Raw genomic sequence first — 4,867 nt, 5'->3', positions numbered from 1 at the left:
GGAAAGTAATTACTTGTAAACTGGGTGCCTGTGCCCGTTCACTCTTCTTAAGTTTGAAGTTTGCTGAGCTTCAGGCAAAAACCTTAATGTTACTGTTCCTTAGATAAGATGAGATTTTTATTTTTTTATATATATATATATATATATATATATATATATATATATATATATATATATATATATATAAAATAATATTTACTGTCTGTTGGGCATTGCTAGAGGGAATCTTATTTTAACCAAAGCCAGATTTTTGGTACTTAATAGAGTTAGGAATGATGTATTATTTTCCAACTTGGACTGGTTATTAATACTTATAAGTTGCAAACATGGAAAGAATTCCCATAAATCTATATGCAATCTTGCAGTGTGTAGCAGAAAAGATAAAGATGTAGAAAAAGCTGCCGAGAGCCTGAAAGTACCATTCAGTCCTCGGTGTAAGGACCTGTTTCTGCTCTCATGTCTGCATTGTGGCTCTCTAAAGTTTGGAAGAAATGATGCTTCTGAAGGGATGTCAGCAGCCAACACAGTGCGCCACTCAATCAGCCGCAATTCAGCTACCCTCCCAAAAGCGCAGCTCCCCAAGTCTGCATGTTTTCCACATTTGTAATGGGAATGGCAAATCTCCCACACACACCCCATCCCCCCAAAGGGTGTGGTTCGGCCAAAAGTGGGAGGATTTAGCAGAACAACAAAGTTCTTACAGGGTTTTTTCTGTCTGAAATGGAGTAAATTTCTTGTGCAACACTTAATGGAATAAGTAGTGTTTTCAAGCCAAGTATTTACCTAACCTTTTACCCATCTTTAAGCTAAACTGGAGAGTTAGCTGGACACTATATGGGTTTGCAACATTCCCTGTAGGTTTTTGGATTTAAAAAACAATCAACGGTTACCAAAGCAAATGCCTCCATATCCGCAGTTTTTCCTTTCTGTGACATATAATTATGGGTATCCTTTACTATGGCTCAGATTTTCAATAGTGCACATCTAACTTGCGCACTCAACAAGCGTGGCATGAAGGCAAAAACCAGGTGCATGTAGAAGAGAATTTCTCTCTGAAAAAGTATTTGGACAACAGTCGCTAAGCTCCCCAGACTCCTGTCCCAACATGCATTGGGCTCTGTTTAAGACCCAAGATAGCTTCTCCAGGGATCAGTCTCTTCTTGGATCCTGATCAAGAAAGCAGAGGAGATATTCCCAAAATATAATGCTCTGCTTTTGACTTGCTACATGGCTTTGGTTCAGTCAGTCAGGACTCAGTCCTGCAAGGTGATTAACACTCTGGCTCCAATCCAGCACAGCACTTGAGCATGTGCTTGATATCAAAGGAACTACTCGTGTACTTAACGTTAAGTATATGCTTAAGTGCTATGGCAGATGAGGCCACAAAGCTCAGCTCCTTGCAGGATCCAGCCTTTGATCTCTCTGCTGTAGTTCTCCCTCTATAAAACAAAATAATAATACTCACCTTGCAAAGATTTGTGAGGATAAATGAGTTCTTTGTGCCACACTTTTTCAAGCAGAAGAGTGCTACTTCAATGGTAATGAGAAATTGCTAATGGGAAAAATTATTTTGTCTGTCTAAGATCCTAATATGACCCCAGTTGCCAGACTATCTCAACACCTCACAATCTTTTAATGTATTTATCCTCACAGCACCTCTGGGATGTAGAGTGCTGCTGCCATCCCCATTCTTACAGATGGAGAACTGAGGCTGCAGGAGATGAAGTGGCTTACCCAAGGTCTCACAGGAAGTCTGTGGCAGATCAGAGACTTCACCCCACATCTCCCAACTCCTAGGCTAGTGCTCTAATCATTGGACAACCTTCCTCTGTAACAATAAACTATACTGCTAGAGTATACAGCCTGGGCCTGAGTCTGCTGTAATGCACTGTTTCCTTAAAAACATGCACTTTACCTGAGGGCTTGTGTACACGGTGGGATAATGCGCTCTGCAGAGGTGTGGCTTTTAAAGCGCACTGACATGTTGCACATTCATTGGTCCATGTAGCTCCTGCTGGTGCACACTAAAGGTTTCCAACTGCATGTAACATAGTACTGTTTCAAACAACACTGTGTTAAAGCACACTAGGGAACCTTTAGTGTGCACCAGCAAAGGTCTACATGGGCCAAGTAGAGTGCCATATATTAGTGTGCTAAAGAAATCACACCCCTCAAGAGTGCATTACCCCACCTTGTAGATAAGCCCTTAGATAACTTTTCTGCAATATTCAGGGTATTTAGTTATTTCCTACAGTAAATATATGTGAGATTAGGTCATTCTGAACATTCAGAGGTATCTGTATCTATTTATCTAGGCAAAACTGGCAACTTATTAATAAGGCTATGATTTAGTCATGGGTATTTATAGTATAAGTCATGGACAATAAACAAAAATTCATGGCCTGTGACCTGTCCATGACTTATAGTATAAATACCCCTGACTAAATCAGGGGGGAGGAGGAGGAGAGAGAGAAGAGAAGGGGAGTGCTGCTGACGCGAAGCTTCAAACAGGAACGGTTTGCTAGTATTTAAACTACCAGCAGACCCTCCCAGGAGAAAAGCTATAATCCATTTGGCATCAGGAAGAACATTCAGTCCAGGATTAATCCATGACCATTGGAGGTGAAAATTCTTAGCTAAAGAAGGGACTGTACACAGTGGCCATCGCTGCTTGGGTGGGGACAGTGACACCAGCTGCTGGGGGCCGCCAGCAGGGGCTGTTCCGGCCACCCCAGGACCTCTGGTGTGGGATCTCTGGTCCCAGTGTGGCTGGCTGTGGGACTGCCCAGGGAGCTGGCTGCAGAGTCATTCCAGCAGCGGCCAGTGTGCCGGGGACAGCCACACCGGCCGCTGCTGGAATGGATTATATAGCTTTTCTCCTGGGAGGGTTTGCTGGTAGTTTAAATACTAGCAAACCTTTCCTATTTGAACTCAGTAAATATGTAAACATTAGTCTTTTCTTTTGTGCCTTGCTGATAGATCCACTTTATTCTAGCTCAGCAAATTGCTATTTAACTGTGTATTTACAGTAAACGAGGGGGATCCACACACGTTTATCTCTTTAAATTTTGGGTGAAGTCCCTGTGCTTTTTGTTGAGATGTGCTGTGTTGTAGTCTCTCCTTGGGCTAGTCTACACTATGCGTTTAAACCAAATTTAGCAGTGTTAAACTGATTTAACCTTGCACCCGTCCACACAACAAGGCCCTTTATATCGATATAAAGGGCTCTTTAAACTGATTTCTGTACTCCTCCCCGACGAGAGGAGTAGCACTGAAATCGGTATTGCCATGTCAGATTAGGGTTAGTGTGGCCGCAAATCAACGGCATTGGTCTCCAGGCGGTATCCCACAGTGCACCATTGTGACTGCTCTGGAAAGCAATCTGAACTTGGATGCACTGGCCAGATAGACAGGAAAAGCCCAGTGAACTTTTGAATTTCATTTCCTGTTTGCCCAGCGTGGAGCTCTGATCAGCATGGGTAGTGATGCAGTCCCAAATCCAAAAAGAGCTCCAGCATAGACCGTGCAGGAGATACTGGATCTGATCACTGTAGGGGAGACAAATCTGTTCTATCAGAGCTCCGTTACAGAAGACAGAATGACAAAGCATTTGAAAAAATCTCCAGGCTATGATAGACAGAGGCCACAGCACAGTGCTGTGTGACAAGCATAATGGAAAGCCAAAGAGTCAAATGGACGCTCATGGAGGGAGGGAGGGGGTACTGAGGACTCCAGCTATCTCGCAGTCCCTGCAGTCTCTGAAAAGTATTTGCATTCTTGGCTGAGCTCCCAATGCCTGAAGGGTCAAAAGCAAAACGAGCTCCATGGTTGCCATGCTATGGCATCTGCCAGAGCAATCCAGGGAAAAAGGGCGCGAAATGATTGTCTGCCATTTCTTTCATGGAGGAAGGATTGAGTGACAACATTTACCCAGAATCACTCGCGACACTGTTTTTGCATTGGGATCTCAACCCAGAATTCTAATGTGCGGGGGAGACTGTGGGAACTATGGGATAGCTATGGGATAGCTACCCACAGTGCAACACTCCGGAAATCGACGCTAGCCTCGGTACATTGACGCACACCACCGAGTTAATGTGCTTAGTGTGGCCGTGTGCACTGACTTTATACAATTTGTTTTACAAAACCGGTTTATGTAGAATCGGAATAATCCCGTAGTGTAGATATACCCTATGACTGAAGATTTACTCCACTTACATAGTTTTACCCTGTTGTAAGTGCAGTGACTTCAGTGGTGTTACTCCTCATCTACATGGGTGTAACTGAAAGGAAAACAAAACCTAGAATGTCCAAAGTAGGTGAAAGGTGGCAAGGAGGTATTGTAGCCTATAAACATGTAATGTAAAGTTATGCTTGAAAGAGAGCACAGAATGGAATCAAAGCAATGTCGGGAACTGTGTTTTTTGGACTAAAGAAACTGCTGATTACGGGTTTTGAAAGCCTCTGGTAAGATTCTTTAGTCTTTATAGTGGCGGACCACAGTCTTCTAAAGATGAGAGGAAACATGCAATCTTGGGACTTCAGAAACTTGTTTCCATTGGGTAACTTAGATGGGATAAGTTTTCCATCTCCTCTGGACATTTCTTTTCTGGAGAACTCATGGCAACTTCCTCCTGGTGGGTAGAAAACTTGTCAGAATGCATGCTAAAATATGGGCAACAGACTGAGCTGCAGTGGTGTGGTTGTGACCTTTGTGTGTTGCAATGGTATGTAGTGAACTAGCAGCTGTAGAGTTAGGCATGCCAAGAAAGTGGTACCGTCTTAATTATACTAAGAAGTCATGTGTAAAGTTAAGAGTATTTTGCATGCATAAGTTTTTCATTGCATGCACTAAGAACATGGAATA

The sequence above is a fragment of the Gopherus flavomarginatus genome, chromosome 5 (assembly GCF_025201925.1).
Source record: "Gopherus flavomarginatus isolate rGopFla2 chromosome 5, rGopFla2.mat.asm, whole genome shotgun sequence".
Taxonomy (NCBI): domain Eukaryota; kingdom Metazoa; phylum Chordata; order Testudines; family Testudinidae; genus Gopherus; species Gopherus flavomarginatus.
The sequence above is the reverse complement of the archived record's forward strand: the minus strand, read 5'-3'. Positions refer to the sequence as shown.